The 26,613-nt window shown below is 40.1% G+C and overlaps 1 long non-coding RNA gene across 1 annotated transcript in view; it reads right to left on the minus strand.

Moving 5' to 3' along the window:
- The window catches only part of LOC145534643 (uncharacterized), a 28,221-nt gene extending 2,655 nt beyond the window's left edge, over positions 1-25,566 (minus strand). The window contains exons 1-4 of the long non-coding RNA XR_014074826.1: positions 25,449-25,566; positions 5,102-5,210; positions 3,495-3,612; positions 2,014-2,137 (exon numbers count right to left, since the gene is read on the minus strand). This is a non-coding gene — a long non-coding RNA (uncharacterized LOC145534643). The remainder of the gene's footprint in view (positions 1-2,013; positions 2,138-3,494; positions 3,613-5,101; positions 5,211-25,448) is intronic.
- Positions 25,567-26,613: the final 1,047 nt, after the last annotated feature.

Genomic DNA, 26,613 nt, shown 5'->3' on the forward strand with positions numbered 1-26,613 from the left:
AATATGCCACCCTGAACCTAACTCCATTGAATGTTGGAATGCTAACTTTAGATGACATTGAGGAGCTTTTCAATTAGGTCCTAGAACTACACCGTTATCCAGCAGTGCGCGTTGTTCATTCATCACATTCTTAGGAAACAAAGAGCTACACCGGCATGAACACTGGCATCTGGAAGAATTGTTATGACCTGCTTTGTCTCATGTGGGTGATACACTCTAATTTTAAATATATCTTTCCTTTCAGGCCGCAGAAATTCACAGATGATATGCCAAAATGTTTAATCTTTTTTTCCCCTGTTGTATAAATTTCCTCATGCTTTCTTAATGTTTTTTTCTGCTGCAGAGGAAAACAGATTTTCATGTAGACTGTAAAGTGATGTTAAATAAGATGTAGGGATGTGTGGAAATGGTGGAGTAGCATGTGAAGCTCAGGTTTCTAAGCTCAAGCACTTGCTCCAGCACACACCAATATTCGGCATGTGGGCAGTTATTCCAACCTCACTGCTGCTGCTGCTGCTGCTGCTGCTAAGTTGCTTCAGTCGTGTCCGACTCTGTGCGACCCCATAGATGGCAGCCCACCAGGCTCCCCGTCCCTGGGATTCTCCAGGCAAGAACACTGGAGTGGGTTGCCATTTCCTTCTCCAATGCACGCATACATGCTAAGTCGCTTCAGTTGTGTCCAACTCTGTGCAACCCTATGGACAGCAGCCCACCAGGCTCCTCTGTCCATGGGATTCTCTAGGCAAGAATACTGGCGTGGGTTGCCATTTCCTTCTCCATCCAACCTCACTACACTTCCTTTATTAGTGAAGAGCGTTAATATAATATTTACTGCACAGGGTGTAATGATCAAATAGAGATGAATAGTAAATCAACAATTTACAAAATTATGGCTTCATAAGCTGAAGCATCATACAAACACTTGTTATTTCATGGACAAACTGAGGGAAAACACCTATGTTGATTGTCAGCCCAGGGTACAAGATTTCTGACTTTCTCTTGTTCACACCTCCATCTTTATCCACTGTTACCTCAATCACTTACTTCATGGTGACCTAACTCTGCTCCGTTTGAGAGCATTCTTGAAACGCTGAAATTCCCCATCTAATGCCAATTTTCAGTTCCTTTTTACATCTTCCATTCCCTTTGCCTTTTGTTCTCCTCATGATCTGAAGTTTCTCAGTGAATTGATCCTCAGTGCCAATTCTCATTTTCTAGCTTCTTCTGCCTCTCCATACATCCACACCTTTATTTCTTGCATGGACTCTTCTACAATTTCTGTCTTGCTAATTATTGGCCCTGAGTAACTGTACTCTTCATACTCTGCTCCTATATTATTCATCACTGAATGAAACCACCATCACCACTGACATTTGAATGAGATGCTACAATTTGTAGAATTCTTTTGCACAGGCATGAAATACACACACACAGGTGGTTTCATCTTTACAATAGCTCATAGGAATCACACACATTTATTTTCCTCAACAGATAAATCTCTGAGAATTTTAAGTACCTTGAAGAAATTCACAGAGCTGATAAGCAATGCATCCAGAATTTAGGCAGAAGTCTTCTTACTGAGTTCCAGTGCTCTATGACTTTATGTGGGTGAGGTGATGAAATCATGGAGGATTCACACCAATTAATCTCTGAGGAACCTCAATTGGGCTGTTGTACAGTTTCTAGGTATTATTTCCCAAGTTGCGGATCTAAACCTCAAAACCTTGAATGCATAATCTCATTCCATTTTCACTCGATGGTTGACCTAACTTCTGTCTTTCTGCTTAGCTCAAGCAAATTCAAAGAATCAATTACCATCTCCTAATTGAAAACTTCCCTGCATCTTCATCCTTTCCCATATTCGCTCTTCTCTGGATCTTAATCTGTCTATAACTCTCCTCTCCACCCGTTCCTAACTTCAGTTTCTCCACGAGTTCTTCTCTTACCTCTTTTGATGGAACCTTAGTCTTCAATTCATTAATTTATTGTTCTTTTTTTCAGTTACATACTCACACTTTATAGACTCTGCCTTTTGACATGGTGCTCATCCTCACACGACCCTTCAAGGTGCTCCCTCATCAGAGCTGGTTCCTCTCCTCTCGTCCTGGTTTATCACAGAACAAACTCAATATCTTCCCTGCAAAATGAATACCATTCTATTTACCTGGAGCAGAAGGTGACACCACCTTTCATCCATGTAACTCCTTTATATTGGGAACAACCTTTACTCATCTTTGTATTACTTGGAGGATTAAGCACTGTGTCAAAAAAAAAGTAAATGGTAAACAAAGTTTTTAACTTGAAGAAATCTCTAATTTTGAGTTGGTAATTGTTTTGACATTAAGGTTCAAACATATTTTGGAATACTTGCACAAAACATTTTAAAGATGTAGCGATTAACGTATTTTCTAACTAAGCATATACAACATTTGCTGTAACTTTTCTTCATACTCTTAGAGCTTCCTAATGTTCCTCAGTGTTCTGATACAGGTTCCAGAGCCGTCGATAATTGCTCTCTACAGGTTTAACTGCAGTCCATGGGGTTGCAAAGAGTTAGACATGGCTGAGGGACTGAACTGAACTGAACAGGTTTAACCATTAGCTTGCTTAACACACACATACATTCACAAACACATACACACACACACAAACTGGGGTGAATGACAAAGTTCTCTAGATTAATTTTATTACTCATTTAATTGAAATATAAGGCACTGTTTTGGGAACTGACATAAATGAAATTACTCATAGGATAAGTCCTGCAGGATATTTTTTAATTGGAGTATACTTGCTTTACAATGCTGGGTTAGTTTCTGCTGTACAACGAAGTGAATCAGCTCTATGTATATATACATCCCCTCCTTCTTGGATATCGCCTTCCATCCCTACCCCTGTCCTGCTCCTCTGAGTCATCACAGAGCACCAATCTGAGCTCCCTGCACTACTGAGTAGGTTCCCACTAACTGTCTGCTTTAGGAAGAACACTCTGACATAAATCAAAGAAAGATCTTTTTTGACCCACCTCCTAGAGTAATGGAAATTAAAACAAAAATAAGCAAATGAGACCTAATTAAATTTAAAAACTTTTGCACAGCAAAGGAAACCATAAACAAGACAAAAAGACAACCCTCAGAATGGGAGAGAATATTTGCAAAGGAAGCAACTGACAAGGGATCAATCTCCAAAATATATAAGCAGCTCATGCTCCTGTCTATGGGGTCACACAGGGTCGGACACAACTGAAGCGACTTAGCAGTAGCATATAACTCAATATATACATACATATATATATATATATACACATATATGTATATGTGTATATATATATATACACAAACACACACACACTCAGCCCAATCAAAAAATGCGTCGAAGACCTAAATAGAATATTTCTCCAAAGAAGACATACAGATGGCCAAGAGGCATATGAAAAGATGTTCAACATCACTAATTGTTAGAGAAATGCTGTCCAAAACTACAATGAGATATCATACCTGTCAGAATGGTCACCTTCAAAAAATCTACAAGCAGTAAGTGCTGGAGAGAATGTGGAGCAAAGGGAACCCTCCTGCAGGATATTCCACTTTCCTGGTGTAAGAATTCTTCTTGAGGCTGGAGAGAGAGGAACAAGGACACTGATTTTGTGTCCTGAAATAGTCATAATCATTGATGATTCAGGACATCCATTATTCAGAAAGCCTGTGTACCGCAGGGGTCAAGAACACAGACTTTGTAATTATTGAATGTGACTTGAGTTCAAATCCTGGCTTCTTTGCCCCTGCATAGGTCTGTGACTTCAGGTAAACTGCATAGTGTCTCTGTGTAGTAGATGGTGATAACCCTTACCTTGAAAGGTGCTGGTGGTTGGAATAACCATGAAAATCACTTCCTGCCTGACATATAGTAAGAACAAACTCTGCTCTTGTTGTTGTTGTTGCTGTTCAGTCGCCCAGTCGTGTCCCATGACTGTGACCTCATGGACTGCAGCGCGCCAGGCTTCCCTGTTCTTCACCATCTCCCAGAGTTTGCTCAAACTCATGTCCATTGAGTCAGTGATTCCATCCAACCATCCTGTCCTCTGTTGTCCCCTTCTCCTCCTGCCTTCCATCTTTCCCAGTATCAGGGTCTTTTCTGATGAATCGGTTCTTTGCATCAGCTGGGCCAAGTATTGGAGCTTCAGCTTCAGCATCAGCCCTTCCAGTGAATATTCAGAATTGATTTCCTTTAAGATTGGCTGGTTTGAGCCTTGCATTCCAGAAGACTCTTGTCCCTACTCTACACAGAATAACTATCCATGCTTAGTGCATTCCCTTGTTATACCAAGGCTTTAATTAGAAAAAGTGCATTTACAGAGTGATGTTGCCAATTAAAATGAAGGAAAATTATTCTTTCCTAGAAGCCATTTATAATGTAAATTTCAATGATGGTCTATTTTAAAGAGGCAAGTATATAAATCACAAAATATGGATCCCCAACTATTTTTAAAATATTTTATTACCTGATTATAAGTTGTACCTCTTTAGAGAAAATCCATAAATTCAATTTAAGCACTTAAAAGACATACATACAGCCACCTATATAATCCCTACACACAACTTTGTTAAAATGTAAGTCTTTTCCAGTATTTTTCCATAACAAGAAAAATAATCTGATTAAAATAAGCATTGTTGTTGCTGTTTGCTAAGTCGTGTCTTACTTTTTTTGACCTCATGAACTGCAGCATGCCAGGCTTCCCTGTCCTTCACTATCTCCTGGATTTTGCTCAAATTCATGTCCACTGAGTCGGTGATGCCATCCAACAATCCCATCCTCTGTCTCCCCCTTATCCTCTTGCCCTCAATCTTTCCCAGCATCAGGGTCTTTTCCAATGAGTAGGCTCTTTGCATCAGGTGGCCAAATATTGTAGCTTCAACCTCAACATAATTAAGCAATAGTAACACAATAATGCCAATCATTGGCTACTTCTTGTTTTCCACTTATGGTGTGATAGCTCTTTATATATAGTAGCTGATGTTTTTCCCCAGGAATCCAATTAACTCACTATTATCATCACTATTTTATAAATAAAGAAACTGAAGCCCAGGAAGGGTAGATAATTCACCTTTAGTCTCCAATCCAAGGTGTGATACAAGTAGAATCCACTAAGTCTTGACCAACTTCAAATTTCTTGTATAACATTTTACAAAGCTGAAATCATAGATTTCCTCCAACTGTATAAAAACACAACAAAATTAAATAAAGGATTATAGGAGACTGTCTATAACATTGAGATGTATGCCACATTCTTCTACTCCTATTCATTTTAATAATGAGCATGACAAGTGATGTGTTTTGTTAAATAAAGATGCTCCACAAATTGTATACTTCATAATGCAATTGTCAAGAACACTGAAAAAAAATCAGTCACTGTTTCAATGTTTATGATATAGTCAGTGTTTAAAGTAATTATTTTCTTATGGAAGAGTAATAATGATTGTATATGGGCTTGCCTCGTGGCTCAGATGGTAAAGAACCCACCTGCAGTGCAGAATACCTGGGTCTAGTCCCTGGGTCAGGAAGATCACACGGAGAAGGGAATGGCAATCCACTCCAGTGTTCTTGCATGGAGAATTCCATGGACAGAGGAGCTTGGTGGGCCACAGTCCATGGAATCGCAAAGAGTCGGACACAATGAGTGACTAACACTTTCACTTTCAAGGGCTAGTGACACCAAAGGAGGAAACCAGCCTTTCTAGTCTTCATTTATCACCATCTCTCTGTGGTCATGTATACAAAATTCCATATTACAGTGTGGTTGTTTGGACTCTTCTGCTGTTTCTAACTTGAAGCAAAAGAATTTCCCAGCCTTTACTTTGCAGTTGATGTTTCTAAATGCTCTGCACATTGCAAAATGTCATCAGAGAGATGCCTTCTAATGGTTTTAATATCTTCATATAACATCACATGGAGTGTTTGGTCATTCTAAGTACAAGATGAAGGTTAGCAGAGTGGCCAATATGATTGTTTTGAAAATAAGTTGTGAATAAAGGAGATGTTGTGAAAAACAGAATGTAGGCTGTGCTGATTGACAGACCATTTCTTCAGTTATTAGAACAGAGCTATATATTGGGAAGAGAATTTCATAAACGCAGAGCAGAGTGTGGATGTTTATAAATTCTTTTCCTGATTTCTTCTGAAATATAATGAATCCATGATACTGCTTCCATGACTACCATTCTTATACATACTTGATTACTTTATAATTTACAACTCAAAGATGCACAACTCAACAGCAGTAGCTGAGTTAGAATTTAGCAGGTTTATAGCTTTGTTTGGCCCTTAGCACACGTAATAAAATTCTAGCTTTAAGTACCACTGGGACTTATAGAATGAAGACATCTGCATTATTATATTAAAATATTCCTCCGTGTAATAAATATAACTGACAGTAGTGCATGACTTTCTTTATGAAAAATATGTTGATAGCAATATAGTCTTAAATACTAAAGAAACTGCCGATTAAAATTTTATGTGCCTAGTTACTATCTAAATGCTCAAACAGATGTCCATATTAACAGTTTAGTGTTGGATATTCCTAATAAAAGTCTTAGTAAAGGTTATTTTAAAAACACCCATGGAAACACTGTATTTATCTCCTGTGTCTTTTAATAGTGTTTCCTGTTTATTATTCTAATATACTCCTTGGGGGTAATGTGGGTATTTGAATGGTCACAAGTTTGAATAAATTTTCTGTAATAATGTTTCAGGTTCTCTGGATTTTAGCGTAATCCAAGTAGTGTTGGGGTTCCCCTAGTGGTTCATTGCTAAAGAATTCGGCTGCCAATACAGGAGATGTGGGTTCAATCCTTGGGTCATGAAGATCCCCTGAAGAAGGAAATGGAAACCTGCCGGGAGCCAGCCCACGAGATCCCACCCATGACAGAGTCATGGGAAAGAGGAATGATTGAGCACGGCTTCTCAGGCCTCAGGGATTCTCGGAAGGCTGCCTCAGCGCTCACCTTAAAGATATCTTTCTGATGTTTACTATAATAAACCTCTTCCTATTTTCTGTGACTTAGGCAAAAGGCCTTTCCCGATTTCCTTCTAAAATAGATCATTCTGAAACCTCAAATCAACCAGGTCCCTGAACGGTAGCACCCTAAATAAAATTATCTGGGATATAGAGTATGCTGATCTAAATTCCTTTTGCTAACATATTAATTTGTTTAATAAATAAGCCTGTGCCTTTAGAGCTAATATACATGACTGTTCCTTAATAATAAAATAACATTGAGAGCCTCCACACAGAAAGCCCTTATGGGCACAAAACCCTTCACAGGAAAAAAGGCTTGTTAGGAAATATGAGAAATATTGCTTTATGAAACTGTTACTTAGTCTATATTCACTCACTATGTTTTTACTCTTAACGTATTTAGCCTATATAATGAAAGCATAATAGTTAAAAATTTATAAAAGTTTGGCTTTAATACAAATAATAAGACAATTGTTGATTTAACTGATGATTCTTACTTAGAGCTGACCTTCAGCTTGCTCTTCTATGACTTTATGGGACCACATTCTTTTCTGTTAAGCTCAAGGCGTAAAGTAAATTACCGAAAACAGGTTTTACCTTGAAACTTTCTATTGACGAATTCTTTCCTGCTGTGCCTGATACAAAAGTGTTCTGAGTGATCAACCCTTATCAATGGAGAGTCACAAGATGTTAGCAGGCCCCCAGGCCAGAAGATGATGTAAACAAAATGAGGCTTTTGGTAACTAAAAACAGGCAAACCGTTTCGATGAAGGTCAAAACTGCTGGCCTATTAAGCTGAATTGATAGGTCCATTAAGCTGAATTCATATGCCCATTAAGCTAAATTGGTATGCCCACTAAGCTGAATTGGTATGACTCTATACTTTACATTTGTTTCTATGTACCACAAAAAAATATAAAAGCTGTCTTAAAAATAATAAAGTTGGAAGACACTTGGGAGACACTTGGAAACACCGAGACTCGCTGTGTCTTCTCATTCGCATCGCCGACACCGTCCATCCTGAGGGAACCCCTGGACCTGCTGGAGCTGGACTCCGGCAGAAACCCACTCCAGTATCCTTGCCTGGGAAATCCCATGGACAGAGGAGCCTGGTGGGCTACAGTCCACAGGCTCACAAAGAGTCAGACACGAGTTAGCACCTAAACAACAGCAATATATCTATAACATTCCCGAGAAGAAAGTTTTTATCTGTCTACAAACATTACCATAATTATGATTATATAATGCCCATTTTTGGATTTGGAATAGATTACATTCTTTTCTATGAAAAACACTATAGCCATTGCTACCCACTGACCTTTGCTGAGAATTGTATTGCATCTATCTTGAGGGCTTTAAATATTTGTATTTTAGATGATGGTGATGTGAATGATCATGGTAAATTATACTCATATTTCAAAGATTGCCTGGATAAGGTGATAAAATAATTTATGTAGTTATAATTAATGTATATTCTTGATTCAGAATTTGCTCTTATTCAATGTGTAGTCCTTTTTAGTTTTTGAAAAGGAATTAATTTTCCTTTGGAAATTAAATGTAGTGATACATTGTTTAATTACTCTCCAGGACATGCCAGAGAGGTTATCTCTTCTTGAAGATTTGCAAAGTAGAATGCTCCTTTTGGTTTTGATTATGTCTTTTTCGTATATTTAGAGGCTATTTAGAGCTTATCTAGGTTAATTACTAGCTCTTTTGCTTCTTCGGCAGAGGGATTTGACTAATTCCTTTTTATAATGGAAAAGGTACTCAATAGAGGCTTCCCAGGTGGCCCTAGTGGTAAAGAACCCATCTGCCAATGCAGGAGACGTAGAAGACCTGGGTTCAATCCCCGGGTCAGGAAGATCCCCTGGAGGAGAAAACAGCAACCCATTCCAGTATTCTTGCCTGGAGAATCCCATGAACAGAGGAGTCTGGTGGGCTACAGTCCATGGGGTCACAGAGTCAGACGTGACTGAAGCGACTTAGCACAGCACAACATTACAATATGTCTTTGAGAAGCCTCAATGATTTTCTCAAGCATATCAGCCTAACAAGTGGCTCTGATTTTCAAATCAAGTCAAATGGTTTTATGTTGACATCTAAACACCTTAGAGGATCAGTCAGTTGTCTTTGGAATAAGAGAGTGGTATTCTGCCCATGGTCCTTGTAATTAATTATTGTTTATATAAGAGAACATTTAACATTAACTGATTGTAACAATTACAACTGGTTGATTTTAAGTGAAGCTGATCACCTCCTACCTGGGTGGGACTTGTTCAATCAGTTTAAGGCCTGAAGAGTAAAAACAGGTTTCCTAAAGAGGAAGGAAAATCTCCCTCAATACTACAACCTAGAAACCCTGTCTGAATTTCCAGCATGCTGGTCTGCCCTTCATATATTGGTCTCAGGACTGTAAGATCAACACTTACCTGAATTTCCAGTCTTGCAGCTTGCCAGTCCTCAAAGTCGAATGAGCCAAGTTCATTAAAATCTCCCTCTCCCACCCCCTACCCTTCTTCTCTCTCTTCATAAGGACACCAGTCATACTGGATTAGGGTTGATCCATGTTACATTACTTAACCTTAATTACGTCTTTAAAGGCTCTTTCTTCAACTAAAGGGCTTCCCCGGTGGCTGAGACAGTAAAGAGTATGCCTGCAATGTGGGAGAGCTGGGTTCAATTCCTGGGTCTGGAAGATCCCCTGGAGAAAGGAATGGCAGCCCACTCCAGTATTCTTGCCTGGAGAATTCCATGGACAGAGGAGCCTGGTGGCCCACAGTCCATGGGGGTCACAAAAAATTAAGCATGACTGAGCAACTAACACTGCCCCCCCCCAACTAAAGTCACATTGTGAGATATGCCAGTATGAATTTTGAGGGAACATTGTTCAACACAAAACATCTTTTTCAGGTAAAAGTTAGAGTCCTTTAATACCATGCACAAAGTCATCAAGTAATTGTAAGACATAGACTAGAAATCCAGAGACATTGTTATCAGTATATACACTCTTCATGTCTATGAATAAAATTGTTCAAAGCAATACTTTATGATATTGGAATTTAAATTGTACTTGATGTTTGGGAATCCACACACACTAATTTCAAGTAGGTAGGTTTGTTTCAAAGTCTGAAGTGCAGTATGTCTCCAAGTAGTTAAGAGTGCATTTGTGGGGCTTCACTGATAGCTCAGAGGTAAAGAGTCTGCCTGCCAATGTAGGAGACATATGTTCAATCCCTGGTCCAAGAAGATCCCACATGCTGTGGAGCAACTAAACCCATGGGCTAGAACTCCTGAGCCTGTGCTCTAGGGCCCGGAAGCCACAGGTACTGAGCTCATGAGCCCTGGAGCCCATGCTCCGAAACAAGAGTGGCCACCACAGTGAGAAGTCTCCACACTGCCACAAAGAGTAACCCCCTCTCTCTGCAACTGGAAGGAAGCCTGAGCAGCAGTGAAGATCCAGCACAGCCAAAAATAAATAAATTAATTAATAAATACAATTTTATATATGTGAAAGTGAAATTGAAAGTGTCAGTTGCTCAGTCATGTCTGACTCTTTGCAACCCCATAGACTGTAGCCGACCAGGCTCCTCTGCCCATGGGATTCTCCAGGCAAGAATATTGGAGTGGATTTCCATTCCTTTCTCAAGGAGTGCATTTGGTATACAGTATTAATATTTAAGATGAGAACCTGTTACAGATCACATCTATATGCTGGTTGAGCTGAAGATCCCATGCCCACAATTTATTTAGCTTCTAGAGACTCTGCCAATGATTGAAGCTCCCTCTTTGTTCGTGACTTTCCTTCCCCATCTTTTTGGTTTCTAAGTGTGTCTGGTGTCTGGTGTGCCTTGATAGCCAGCTCCTTTCAACTTAAAAGATTACAGAAGTTAGGTGCTCTGGAAGCAGTTCGTGTACACAAGTGTATGACTCTGAATCGTGAGTGAACTGAAGTTAGATGTCTGATTTCTGATCCTGCAGTTACATTCACCTTGTGAGGTGCTGTGAAATAAGGAAATTTCTTAAAATACTCTGCTTACCCTAAAGAAATGGGAAAACAATAGCCCCTTTTCGTTTCACAGCATTGATCTCAGGACCACTGCCACCATTACTTCCTTTCCTTGGAATCATGATGGATAGGAAGAACAAGCATGTCTGCAATCACAGAGTGCCAGACACAAAGGTAAACCAGCAGACAAGTTTATAGAGCGTGCAGCTGGAATTTGAGAACAACGAAACATTTGTTTCATACCTACAATTCAGCCAAACTTTCTTGCAAATTCACCACTAGACCATTCGGGTATGACCTAAATCAAATCCCTTATGATTATACAGTAGAAGTGAGAAATAGATTTAAAGGACTAGATCTAATAGACAGAATACCTGATGAACTATGGGTGGAGGTTCGTAACATTGTACAGGAGACAGGAATCAAGACCATCCCCAAGAAAAAGAAATGCAAAAAAGCAAAATAGCTGTCTGAGGAGGCCTTACAAATAGCTGTGAAAAGAAGAGAAGCGAAAAGCAAAAGGAAATACATACCCATTTGAATGCAGAGTTCCAAAGAATAGCAAGGAGAGACAAGAATGCCTTCCTCAGTGATCAATGCAAAGAAATAGAGGAAAACAATAGAATGGGAAAGACTAGAGATTTTTTCAAGCAAATTAGAGATACCAAGGGAACATTTCATGCAAAGATGGGCTCAATAAAGGACAGAAATGGTAGGGACCTAACAGAAGCAGAAGATGTTAAGAAGAGGTGGCAAGAATACACAGAAGAACTGTACAAAAAAGTTCTTCATGCCCCAGACAACCACGATGGTGTGATCACTCACCTAGAGCCAGACATCCTGGAATGTGAAGTCAAGTGGGCGTTAGGAAGCATCACTATGAACAAAGCTAGTGGAGGTGATGGAATTCCAGTTGAGCTATTCCAAATTCTGAAAGATGATGCTGTGAAAGTGCTGTACTCAATATGCCAGCAAATATAGAAAACTCAGCAGTGACCACAGGACTGGAAAAAGTCAGTTTTCTTTCCAATCCCAAAGAAAGGCAATGCCAAAGAATGCTCAAACTACTGCACAATTGCACTCATCTCACATGCTAGTAAAGTAATGCTCCAAATTCTCCATGCCAGGCTTCAGCAATATGTGAACCGTGAACTTCCAGATGTTCAAGCTGGTTTTAGACAAGGCAGAGGAACCAGAGATCAAATTGCCAACATCTGATGGATCATCGAAAAAGCAAGAGCGTTGCAGAACATCTATTTCTGCTTTATTGACTCTGCTAAAGCCTTTGACTGTGTGGATCACAATAAACTGTGGAAAATCCTGAAAGAGATGGGAATACCAGACCACCTGACCTGCCTCTTGAGAAACCTGTATGCAGGTCAGGAAGCAACAGTTAGAACTGGACATGGAACAACAGACTGGTTCCAAATAGGAAAAAGAGTACGTCAAGGCTGTATATTGTCACCCTGCTTATTTAACTTATCTGCAGAGTACATCATGAGAAACGCTGGGCTGGAAGAAGCACAAGCTGGAATCAAGATTGCCGAGAGAAATATCAATAACCTCAGATATGCAGATGACACCACCCTTATGGCAGAAAGTGAAGAACTAAAGAGCCTCTTGATGAAAGTGAAAGAGGAGAGTGAAAAAGTTGGCTTAAAGCTCAACATGCAGAAAACTAAGATCATGGCATCCGGTCCCATCACTTCATGGCAGATAGATGGGGAAACAGTGGCTGACATTAGTTTTCTGGGCTCCAAAATCACTGCAGATGGTGATTGCAGCCATGAAATTAAAAGATGTTTATTCCTTGGAAGGAAAATTATGACCAACCTAGATAGCATATTAAAAAGCAGAGACATTACTTTGCCAATAAAGGTCCATTTGGTCAAGGCTATTGTTTTTCCAGTGGTCATGTATGGATGTGAGAGTTGGACTTTAAAGAAAGCTGAGCACTGAAGAATTGATGCTTTTGAACTGTGGTGTTGGAGAAGACTCTTGAGAGTCCCTTGGACTGCAAGGAGATCCAACCAGTCCATCCTAAAGGAGATGAGTCCTGGGTGTTCATTGGAAGGACTAATGTTGAAGCTGAAACTCCAATACTTTGGCCACCTGATGCGAAGAGTTGACTCATTGGAAAAGACCCTGATGCTGGGAAAGATTGAGGGCAGGAGGAGAAGGGGATGACAGAAGATGAGATGGCTGGATGGCATCATCGACTCGATGGACATGGGTTTGGGTGCACTCAGGGAGTTGGAGATGGACAGGGAAGCCTGGCATGCTGTGGTTCATGGAGTCACAAAGAGTCAGACGTGACTAAGCCACTGAACTGAACTGAACTTCTTGCAAATAAAATGAGATATGGAACTAAACTAATAAACGAATACAGTTCTGTTGCATGTGGATGTAGTCACTATTGAGTTCTCAGGAGCACCTAACTGCATTATCAGGAAAATAGGTAAGTACATTTTGAGGCTGAATACATGCAGAAAAATAACAAAAATGGTTTTTTTTTTTCTGTTAATTAAATATAGTCAATAAAGTTCTCATGTTTTGACAATGAATGTTCTAGTTTTTAAACCAAGTTGTTGGTCAGTCACTAAGTCGTGTCTGACTCTGGGAGCCCAGGGACTGCAGCCCGCCAGGCTCTCTGTCCACTATTTCCTGGACTTTGCTCAAATTCATGTACGTTGGGTCTGTGCTGCTATGTAAGTATCTCATCCTCTGCAGCCCCCTTCTCCTATTGCCTTTGATCTTTCCCAGCATCTGGATCTTTTCCAGTGAGTTGGCTCTTCACATCAGGTGGCCAAAGTATTGGAGCTTCAGCTTCAGCATCAGTCCTTCCAATGAATAAGCAGGGTTGATTTCCTTTAGGATTGACTGGTTTGATCTCATGCTGTCAAACAGATTCTCAAGAGTCTCCTCCAGCACCAGAATTTAAACCAAGATAAATGCATAAATTCTTAGTAACTGCATGATTACTACTAATATACATGAGAAAGGAAGTAATTATCCTTCAAGTTGCTTATCTTGAAACTATAAATTTTTTTATTTTCTAATTCTATATATATTTTGGTCCACAGATGTGTGTATGTGTGTGTGTGTGTGTTGGATGCATGTATGTAGAAATGGAAGGAGTATCAGATGTCAGTATATAAAACCAAGAGGAAGGGAAGCAATGTTACCAGAAATTTGCTATGCAAGTCTATGCTTTATTAATGTTCCTACTGGGCACCAATAAATAGAGATTTCTTTGTTCCTGCTGGCAATAACTAGTGCTCTCTGAAATATTAGTCACTATGTACTCCACTTATGAAAAATTAAAGGACATACCAGTTATTCAGGGTTTTTAAATACTTCCTTCTTCGTAAATTATTTCATATGATATATTTTCCACTATGCATGAGAGGACTAAAAGAAATAAGTCCTGAGTATTCATTGGAAGGACTAATGCTGAAGCTGAAGCTCCAATACTTTGGCCACCTGATGTGAAGAACTGACTTATTGAAAAAGACCCTGATGCTAGGAAAGACTGAAGGCAGGAGGAGAAGGGGACAACAGAGGATGAGATGGTTGGATGGCATCACCGACTCGATGGACATGAGTTTCAGCAAGCTCCTAGAGTTGGTGATGGACAGGGAGTCCTGGTGTGCTCAGTCCATGGGGTCGCAAAGTCAGACACGACTGAGCAACTGAACTGAATTAATGTATGAGAGAGTAAGCAGTGATCTCTACGAGATGTTCAAGGCTGCATGAACTTCTAGTGGAGAAGTTATATAAAGAGAAACACCTACTGGACATGCAGGACATACTAACTCATTAGTAATCTGAGAATCTTACACACAATGTAAGTTAATTACACAAAATGTATGTTAATTAGTTTATTGATTAACTCTGCTGAGGAACAATAGCTCTTTTGTTTGACATTTCCTGCCAGGATGTTCCTGAACCTTTTATGGACAAGAGGGATTTCATTCTAGGCTTCACAAATCTTAGTTACAAGATTTGAACTTATTCTACACAGATTTCATAAAAATTAAATGAGATTATACATGAAAATTGCTCAGCAGTGGGTTGTAAATATGAAAAAAGCATTAGCTGTTATAAGTTTACAGATGGTATCTATGGCACAGAATTAAAAATATTGACACTTTTTGGTCTTAATGATTGGCTAATATATAGACTATTGAACCAACAGACGTTTACTGAACACCTGTTATATAGATTGCTTCCCCAGTGGCTCAGGAGGTAAAGAATCCGCCTGCCAATGCGAAAGACCCAGCGTTGATCCCTGGATCAGGAAGAACCCCTGGAGAAGGACATGGAAACCCACTCCAGTATTCTTACCTGGGAAATCGAAAAGGACAGAAGAAACTGGGGGACTACAATCCATGGTGTCACAAGAACTGGACACAACTTAGCAACGGAGCACATACACAGGTAATGATACTACAGCTCTTGCATGAACTCCTCTGAACGTAAGGGCGGCCTGACAATGACAGTTACCACTGAGGGATGGTCATTTCAGCCTCTGAGGCCGATCTGATGGATGATTAATCCTCAGGTAGACACTGTGGTGTCCATTGCACCCCATGCACTTACTTCCCAGTGCAGAGCAGGACCACGTGTCCCAAAGTCCCTAGCGGTTAGCCTAGGCCATGTCTACATTCTGGTCAATAATATATGGGTGGAAATGTCCAAGCCCCCTAGCCTTGTCCTTAAAACCATCTCCCTCTCTGGACCCTGACACTCTGACCACAGTGACCTTAGAAGCCACAATTCTGAGGGCAGAGTTCTAACACGACGAGTCCCTCCTGACGAACTGAGTTTACATGAATGAGAAGTAAGCCTGGTTTTCCATGAGGTCACTGAGATTCCTGTGTTCATCTGTTGCCATGGGATTACATGGTTCCCAAGGTCTGATTCCCAGACCAGCAGTACTGACGTCATTTGGGTCTTGTTAAAAGGCAAATTCTTGTTTTTCTCCACAGACCTAATGACTCACAGACAAATACCTGTACCCTTTTCTTTCTATGTACTTGCTTCTTGAAGCACTTTGTGGTCTAAAATAAAGTTTTCTTATTCAATGTAAGAATTTTTGATTTAAGAAAGAATACACCATGAGAATATTAATTATACGTAACAAAGAAAATCGATGTTGTACCTGTACTAAGTATATCCTAATTACCTATCAAATGGAAAAAAAGCTTTATGTGGATAATTAACTTCACATCCCCAAAAGCATCTTTTTCTCTTACTAATTACAGTTTTGGTACTTTTTTTTCCAACAGCTTTTAGAAATGGGCTATCAATATATTTCAATAATAAATCAAAGCCATGGACTTTTTCATTTTATAATGTATCCAAATGGAAAAGTGTATATTAGTGTAGCTATTAAAAGCACTGTGCTTTTGGAACAATTTCATCAGGGAAATTTAGCAAATTCATCTTGCTCAAGGACAATTGGGTATAATGATAAGCCTGTGCTCTGGCTGGGCATTCTGAGATCAAACCCATACAGACTTTCCTATGCAGGGTATTAAACTCTCCCAGCTTCATTCTTTTTATGAATAAAATCAGGATATTAATAACACCCATGTCACAAGTTTGCTTTAGGATTAAATGCTGGCATACGTCAAGTAAGAAGAGCAATGCTTATATAACTCCATAGATTCCAAAGCACACATTTTGAAAATATTTAAAAAGTTTACTACAAAAATGAAAACTCACTGATAGAAAGTTCTGTGTCTTACAGATACACATGACATGATTCTATTGATATATTTAAGCATCTCAGAACCTCCTTTTCTAAAAATTTAGGAAAAAAGTTTTGTGCCTCCAAATATGTCAACAAACATACAGAACAAATAGTTTACCCTTTAAAATCAATAGAATTCTTTCTTAGGAATGAAACCTTATTCCTTGTATAGAACCAGCACATACTCCAAGTATGTGTGTGTATTATTCATGACAAACTTAGTTCAGTTCAGTTCAGTCACTGAGTCGTGTCCAACTCTTTGCTACCCCATGAATAGTAGCACGCCAGGCCTCCCTGTCCATCACCAACGCCCAGAGTTTACCAAAACTCATGTCCATCAAGTCAGTGATGCCATCCAGCCATCTCATCCTCTGTCGTCCCCTTCTCCTCCTGCCCCCAATCCTTCCCAGCATCAGGGTCTTTACCAGTGAGTCAACTCTTTGCATCAGGTGGCCAAAGTATTGGAGTTCAGCTTCAACATCAGTCCTTCCAATGAACACCCAAGACTGATTTCCTTTAGGATGGACTGGTTGGATCTCCTTGCAGTCCAAGGGACTCTCAAGAGTCTTCTCCCACACCACAGTTCAAAAGCATCAATTCTTCAGTGCTCACCTTTCTTCACAGTCCAACTCTCACTTCCATACATGACTACTGGAAAAACCATAGCCTTGACTAGATGGACTTTTGTGGGCAAAGTAATGTCTCTGCTTTTTAATATGCTATCTAGGTTGGTCATAAAATAAGCGTCTTTTAATTTCATGGCTGCAATTACCATCTGCAGTGATTTTGGAGCCCCCCAAAATAACACTGTTTCCACTGTTTCTCCATCTATTTCCCATGAAGTGATGGGACCAGATGCCATGATCGTAGTTTTCTGAATGTTGAGCTTTAAGCCAACTTTTTCACTCTCCTCTTTCACTTTCATCAAGAGGCCTTTTAGTTCCTCTTCACTTTCTGCCATAAGGGTGGTGTCATCTGCATATCTGAGGTTATTGATATTTCTCTCGGCAATCTTGATTCCAGCTTGTGCTTCTTCCAGCCCAGCATTTCTCATGATGTACTCTGCATACAAGTTAAATAAGCAGGGTGACAATATACAGCTTTGATGTACTCCTTTTCCTATTTGGAACCAGTCTGTTGTTTCATGTCCAGTTCTAACTGTTGCTTCCTGACCTGCATACAGGTTTCTCAAGAGGCAGGTCAGGTGGTCTGGGATTCCCATCTCTTTCAGGATTTTCCACAGTTTATTGTGATCCACACAGTCAAAGGCTTTGGCATAGTCAATAAAGCAGAAATAGATGTTTTTCTGGAACTCTCTTGCTTTTTTGATGATCCAGCGATGTTGGCAATTTGATCTCTGGTTCCTCTGCCTTTTCTAAAGCCAGCTTGAACATCTGGAAGTTCACAGTTCACATATTGCTGAAGCCTGGCTTGGAGAATTTTGAGCATTACTTTACTAGCATGTGAGATGAGTGCAACTGTGCAGTAGTTTGAGCATTCTTTGGCATGAACATCTGGAAGTTCACAGTTCATGTATTGCTGAAGCCTGGCATGGAGAATTTGGAGCATTACTTTACTAGCATGTGAGATGAGTGCAATTGTGCAGTAGTTTGAGCATTCTTTGGCATTGCCTTTCTTTGGGATTGGAATGAAAACTGACCTTTTCCAGTCCTGTGGTCACTGCTGAGTTTTCCATATTTGCTGGCATATTGAGTGCAGCACTTTCACAGCATCATCTTTCAGAATTTGGAATAGCTCAACTGGAATTCCATCACCTCCACTAGCTTAGACAGCACATTAAGAAGTAGAGACATTATTTTGTCGACAAAGCTATGGTTTTTCCAGTAGTCATGTATGGATGTGAGAGTTGGACTATAAAGAAAGCTGAGTAGCAAAGAACTGATGCTTTTGAACTGTGGTGTTGGAGAGGACTCTTGAGAGTCCCTTGGACTGCAAGGAGATCCAACCAGTCCATCCTAAGTGAAATCAGTCCTGAATATTCATTGGAATGACTGATGCTGAAGCTGAAGCTGCAATACTTTGGCCACCTGATGTGAAGAACTGACTCATTGGAAAAGTCCCTGATGCTGGGAAAGATTGAAGGCAGGAGGAGAAGGGGATGACAGAGGATGAGACAGTTGGATGGCATCACCGAATCAATGGACATGAGTTTCAGCAACCTCTAGGAGTTGGTAATGCGCAGGGGATCCTGGCGAACTGCAGTCCATGGGGTTGCAAAGAGTTGGACATCACTGAGCAACTGAACCGAACTGATTATTCATGAATCATGTGTATAAAGAATCTTGGTTTTTTTGAGGTTGATTTTTATATTTTGACTAGTTTAACAGGATGGGATGTTCTTGATAAATGCAAATGTAGGCAGTTCTGTTGATCATTTTGGTGAGTCTGTGGATGAAAGGTAATGGGGTGACCATGCTGTTTATTTATAGGGATAAGAATTTTATTATTTATTGCTCTCCACGAAGCATGGCGGTTCAGTTAGCAGGTGGATCATTCTAAGGTTTTGCTGATAGAACACAGTAAGGAAAGCTTACTACAAAGTTTATTTCTCAAAGACACTTCCATTAGATTATCTAATGCTTGGCAGAGACTAGATCAACAAGAATAAAGCCATCTCACTCCCTTTAAACCTTGACTGTTTTGTTCTTTTTAAAATGTGCAAACAATGTCTAGGGATTAGTATTCATGAAAAAGTATATTGCATGAATATAATTTTATGTGTAGTTCAACATAAGTCATTTAGAAGCTAAATGTCTCTTAAATTAGATGCCTTAAAAATGTGAACTATGAGATGTTTAGAATCTGGTTTTCAGCTAATCTTTTGTTCTGCTTCAGTCTTAAATGATGTTGAACAAGATTCTTCATTCTTTTAAGTAGTTTCACTTATTTTTTGTTGTCCTAAGCTAGCAGACAGTATTTTCATAGAATTTGTAGGAATACAGGTAGCCACTTATTAAGCACATACAGTATACTCAGTACTGCATTACTACTCAGAAGTACTAACTTGTCTTGGGAATGTAAGGGAACTCTATTTCAGATCCTGAGTACATCTGCCCATCTCTCTGGGAACAGAGCCCAAGTGTTTAAGGTGACCACTGGTCTCACGCAACTTGGGGGCAGGTGTGTCAATTGATGCCTTCAGAGTTCGTTCATCATTGTTCTAGTGCAATTATCTTGAAGCACTTTTCTTTTCTGGTGGCAGGTTAGAAATAGAGATGAGTCCTCATTCCTTCAATGAGGTGTCATGTGAAGGCTTCTGGTAATGGCCTTTTGGGGCTTCCCTGGTGGCTCAGATGGTAAAGAATCTCCCTGCAATGCAGGAGACCTGGGTTCAATCCCTGGGTTGAGAAGATCCCCTGGAGTAGAAAACAGCTCCAGGATTCTTGCCTAGGAAATTCCATGGACAGAGTAGCCTGGCAGCTGCAGTCCATGAGGTTGCAGAGTCGGACACCACTGAGCAACTAAGCACAGTACACACAGCACAATGCTAAAACATTAATTTTCAATTGTATGTATGCAGATGGTATTCTCAGTGCTTTACATGAAGTATCTTATTTAATCCTTACAACATGAGGAAATACAAGTTCTTATTAATCTAGTCTTACCATTGAAAATTTTGCTATTGACAAAAGCTAAGGATTATGGTGCTTTCAGAACTCTGGCTGAGGCTGTCCGAGTAAATTATACAAGCAAAACCATTAGGATACGCTGATTCTTCTTTGGAGTAATGATCTATTTAAGGTTCATTAATTTTAAATTTTTAAAAATCTTGTGACAAAATTTGTCTTTTTTTAGCAAATGCCATCAGCTACATTTGCAAAATTAATTGGTGGCCTTTTAACCAAAGGGAGTTGACATAAGTAGATATTAGCTATAAAAAGCATCCTTCCCCAAAAGAACATCAGATTGGATGGCAAGCAAATTAAATAATATCACTTGGAAGCTATGTAATTGCGATGTGCTGTTTCAAGCATTTCACATGCACTGTTCTGCTTGAAGAATGGGTATGAGGCAGGTGCAGCTTATTATTATTCCCATTTCTTGGAGAACAAGGCCTGAGATACTGAACAACTTGCCCAATTTTCCACAGTCAGCAAGTGGATGAGTCTGGACTTTCACAGGCCTTGACCTCCACAGGGGGTGCCCAGCCCCTAAGTTTTCTACCTCCCATATTTGTTTACCAAAAGAAAAACATCAGTATCAGTCTGCCCTAATTCCTAAATTTATTATTGTTCAGTAACTAAGTCGTGTCTGGCTCTTTGTGACCCCATGAACTGCAGCACGCCAGGCTTCCCTGTCCTTCACTGTCTCATGAAGCTTTCTCAGACTCACGTCCATTGAGTCACTGATGCTATCCAACCATCTCATCCTCTGTCATCCCCTTCTCCCCTTGTCCTCTATCTTAGCCAGCATCGCGGTCTTTTCCAATGAGTCGGCTCTTCGCATCAGGTGTCCAAAGTATTGGACCTTCAGCTTCAGCTCCAGTCCTTCCAATAAATATTCAGGGTTGATCTCCTTCAGGATGATTGGTTTGATCTCCTTGCAGTCCAAGGGACTCTCAAGAGTCTTCTCCAGCATCACAGTTCAAAAGCTTCAAATTTATAATTTTGTGTTTATAAATTTGACTTATTATAAATTTAAAGTGGGATAGAATTATATGTTACTTTGCATTTGCAAAAATAAGTGATATGTACATTACCAAAGTGAATAAGGTGCACCACATTTTTTTATAGATATTTCCATAGATTTATTTCTTTAAAGACAAATTTTATTTGGTTACTCTGGTGCTTTGGAAACCAAAGGTTCTGTAAAGTTCACACACTTAGTGTCCTGTCTATAGAACCATGCCTCGGTTCACAGTATTTTAATGTTTGAAAATATTAGGAACTGTTAGTGTTTTTACTTTCTACACTGTAGTATAGAAATCATCCCGTCCTTACAGAAGTGTATGTGTGCCAAGTTGCTGTGACTCCATGGACTGTAGCCCACCAGGGTCCTCTGTCCATGGGATTCTCCAGGCAAGAATACTGAAGTGGGTTGCCATGCCCTCCTCCAGGGGATCTTACTGATCCAGGGATCAAACCCAAGTCTCTTGTGTCTCCTGCATTGGCAGGTGGGTTCTTTACCACTAGTGCCACCTGGGAAGCCCAGCTTACAGAAGAAAATATAGTAAAAATACATTTTGTTTGACCTTTTTTTTTAATGTCACTGCATTTTAGTAAGTATTAGCAGAGTAAGAGGTCTATCAGGTTTGGTTTGGAGTAATTTCTGTGCAGTCTCATGACAAATTGATGGCATATTAGCTTGTGATTTACATAAATATCTTCTAAAATGTCAGTCTTGTGTTCTGGTGCCAAGGGATAAAGCAGATTGCATTTCAGGTGTAAGAAGTTTAGCCAATACAGATTTGGAAGAACTGGTGGAGAGCAGTGGTTCTTTGTCTTGGCTGCAGTTTGGATTCGGAGAGCTTTCAAAAATACCACTGCCTGGATCTCTCTCCCCAAAGCTTCTGAACCAGAGCCAGCCTTGGGCTTTGGGACCGTTAAAAGCTGGGTGGATTTTGATGTAGAGCCAAGGCTGAGAATCACTCCTGGAGAATAACTAGATACGAGATAAATGCCTCCATGAAGGGAGTCATCCCCAAATGGCTTGGCCACTAACTTTCAATAACAGTCAAACTAAGATGTCTAAACATCAATAAAAACTTGCTAACAAGAAGCTCAATCTTCAATTAAATAAGTTTCGGAAGATTCATAATGCAGAAACAGAAAACCACAACATTTTGTTTCCTTTCAGATTTACGGAACAAATGTAAAGACTTTGGTGAACTTGGGTAGAAAGAGTAAAATATAAAGAGTAGAATAATTTCACACTGAATAATATAGGAGGCTCCTTTCCTCAGACACTGGCTTACGATCCATCTTACATAGGATAGAGCTTCTCTCACATTTACGATGTTAACGATGGGAAACTGTTGATAATCACAATTTTTTGACTGACAGAATTCAATGCTATAGGGTCATATCTATTACTTATAGGCAATGGGCACATTTATATAGTGAGAAAAATCCCAATAAATCTGTATAATAGAAAAATCCCTGAAAAATACATTATTAACATGTTTCAAACTTGGAATGATAGTCTCTGATATATTAGAGACATTGCAAATATATTTTTCAGGACGTTCTTCCATTTAGATTAATTTTAACTTTAACACAATCTCCTGTAAGACATTTTCTTTTAACATCAAAGCTACCTGAAATGTCCTCAGTTTCATCCTTAAGGATGTGGACCTAATGTTCTGGAAAATGTGGAAATCGTATCTTAACTCCTTTTTTGTTTTTGTGCCTAAAAAACCCACAATAATCTTTGAATAAAATTCTGGTATCTGCTGTCTGTGTCTGATCATTTCCCAACAAAGATACATTAAGAAACCACAGTTCATAGCAATGAGCTAAAACGCTTTCAGAAGGACATTCAGAGCAGCTTCCCCACTACTAATCTTCTCTTCAATCCTCAACTATCTGTTTGTTTCATTTGGGTTTAAGGCACCTAAGATTGATATTGAAGACAATATTTGTCTTATAAATGACATTAACTAGTATTCTGAGTAGCCTTTCCCTGATTAGATCTGATTACAAACAGTGTCGATGAGGAATTCCCTTCAAGTCTTCAAAATGTAGGGGTTGAATGAGACATGCCAATGCTGGGGGTGAGAAAACTCTGCTGATAGACAATGACTGAATGAATAATTTTGGTATCTGAATTTTTGTGGCTCAGTGTATGGGTCTAACAGTACAGAATTTGTGAAATGTCTGTTGGCTCAAGGTATTTACCCACAACCAAAACAGTAGGGAAGACATACAATGTCCATGTTTTCTGTTTTGTCTGTTCTGTTCAGTCACTCAGTTGTGTCTGACACTTTGCGACACCATGGACTGTAGCACCCAGGCCCCCCTGTCCATCACCAACTCCCAGAGCTTACTCAAACTCATGTCCATCACGTCGGAGATGCCATCCAACCATCTCACCCTCTGTCATCCCATTCTCCTCCTGCCTTCAATCTTTCCCAGCATCAGGAGCTTTTCCAATGAGTCCACTCTTTGTATCAGGTGGCCAAAGTATTGGAGTTTCAGCTTCAGCATCAGTCCTTCCAATGAATATTCAGGATTGATTTCCTTTAGGATTGACTGGTTGGATCTCCTTGAAGTCCAGCACCACAGTTCAAAAACATCAATTCTTTGTGCTCAGCTTTCTTTATAGTCCAACTCTCACATCCATACGTGACTACCTGAAAACCCATAGCTTTGACTAGACGGGCCTTTGTTGGCAAAGTAATGTCTCTGCTTTTTAATATGCTGTCTAGGTTGGTCATAACTTTTCTTCCAAGGAGCAAGTGTCTTTTAATTTCATGGCTGCAATCACCATATGCAGTGATTTTGGAGCCCCCCAAAATAAAGCCTCTCACTCTTTCCATTGTTTCCCCATCTATTTGCCATGAAGTGATGGGACCAGATGTCATGATCTTAGTTTTCTGGATGTTGAGTTTTAAGCCAACTTTTTCACTCTCCTCTTTCACTTTCATCAAGCGGCTCTTTAGTTCTTCTTCACTTCCTGGGTGGTGTCATCTGATTTCTGGTTCCTCTGTCTTTTCGCAACCCAGCTTGAACATCTGGTAGTTCACAGTTCACGTACTGTTGAAGCCTGTCATGGAGAATTTTGAGCATTACTTTGCTAGTGTGTGAGATGAATGCAACTGTGCTGTAGTTTGAACATTCTTTGGCATTGCCTTTCTTTGGGATTGGAATGAAAACGGACCATTTCCAGTCCTTTGGCCACTGCTGAGTTTTCCAAATTTGTCAGAATATTGAGTGCAACACTTTCACAGCATCATCTTTTAGGATTTGAAATAGCTCAACTGGAATTCCATCACCTCCACTAGCTTTGTTCGTAGTGATGCTTCCTAAGGCCCACTTGACTTCACATTCCAGGATGTCTGGCTCTAGGTGAGTGATCACACCAGCGGGGCTATCTGGGTCATGAAAATCTTTTTTGTATATTTCTTCTGTGTATTCTTGCCACCTCTTCTTAATAGCTTCTGCTTCTGTTAGGTCCATACTATTTCTGTCCTTTATTGTGCTCATCTTTGCATGAAATGTTCCCTCGGTATCTCTAATTTTCTTAAAGATTCCCAGCAGAAGGAAATGGGAACACACTCCAGTATTCTTGCCTGGAGAATCCCATGAACAGAGGAGCCTGGCAGACTGTAGTCCATGGGGTCGCAAAGAGTTGGACATGACTGAACGACTTAGCACAGCACAGCACCCTCAAGGAGGGAAGAGCCAGTTGCCATGGCAACTGCCAGGCAGTTGGACCCTCCTAGGAGACGAGTCAGAAAGGTGTGGAAGATGGTAAGCAGACCCTCAGGAGGCCTCCAGGATGATTTCCTCCCCCAGGGCGGTCCAACCCTACAAGCACAAGGCACTCTCCTCAGTGCTGAACCTTCCAGTGGGTTTCCCTCACTACTTTTCGTTGGGGGTGGGGGAGGTAGAGGTGGGGTCTCTCATTTATATTTAAGAAAAGCAAGAAGATAACTTCTGTCTCCAGGAACGAAGCTCAGAGGAACTGTGGTCCCAGCCTTCTCCACTCACCTGAGGCTTCACCGTCACGCCCCTCCCTTCTCCCAAGGGAGGCCTTATCCGCGCAAGGGTGGGGTGGGGGAAGGGGAGAGGACGTGAACCCCCTCCCCGGGGGATGATGGGAAGGGCCGGCTTCCCTGTGGGATTATGGGAAGTGCCTCCAGGGCCAGGGGAGGAAGTAGAAGAGGACTTCCGCCTTTGTCCAGGGAAGAAACTCCTCCTAGTGATGGCCTCACCTTTTAACTGTCTTCCTCTCAAGGAAGAAAGTGGGTGAGCTGTGTGAGCGCTCTGCAGGCTTCCAGAGTTGGAAAGCTCTGCCTGTGTGATCGCCAAATGCTTGTCTGTCACCTGGGGGTTCAGGGTCACAGAGGCTGGGGCTGCCAGGTGTCCCGTGTTTTATAAAACAATTATCATTAGCTTTTTAATGTATTCAAATCAGTCTTTTTTGTGCACGTGTAAATCATTTTCTTGACTTCCCAGCTGGTACAGTGGTAAAGAATCCACTTTGCAATGCAGGAGACACAGACGTGGGTTTGATCCTTGGGTCAAGAAGATCCTCTGGAGAAGGAAATGGCAACCCACTCTAGTATTCTTGCCTGGAGAATCTCATGGACAGAGGAGCCTCCTGGGCTACAATCCATGGAGTCACAAAGAGTTGGACCTAACTGAGAATGCACACATGCAAATCATTCTGTAAAGAATATGTTGCTCTCTATACTTTTCCACCAGCATTTCCTTGATCCTTGAGAATTCCCAGATCCCTGACTTTCAAATGCATTTGTTAATAGTTGCCTCCATATTGCTATTTTTATGGCTACTATGATAGTTTGATTGATGGCGAATTTTCTCTTTTGTGAGTAAAGTGGTGATAAACTTTTTGGGAACACATATTTTATTTTCTCAGAAAAAAAATCACATTCCTGTAAGTTGAATTATCAAGCCAAATAATATGAGCATAAAATTAATTTACCTAACAAAATGTACTTAGCCACAAGGAAACTTCCAAAGAAGAGATCTTTAAAGCCACATTCTGTAACCACAATGAAATAAAGCTAAAATTTAACAATAATGGCAATAACTAAATTTTAAAACCATTTTTGAATTAAAGGGAAAAAAGAATCTTATAAAAAGTTGGAAATTACCAAAAAAAGAACACATTTTGTAATGTCTGTGAAAT

The sequence above is a fragment of the Giraffa tippelskirchi genome, chromosome 14 (assembly GCF_054371585.1).
Source record: "Giraffa tippelskirchi isolate mGirTip1 chromosome 14, T2T-mGirTip1v1.2.pri, whole genome shotgun sequence".
NCBI classification, from domain to species: Eukaryota; Metazoa; Chordata; class Mammalia; order Artiodactyla; family Giraffidae; genus Giraffa; species Giraffa tippelskirchi.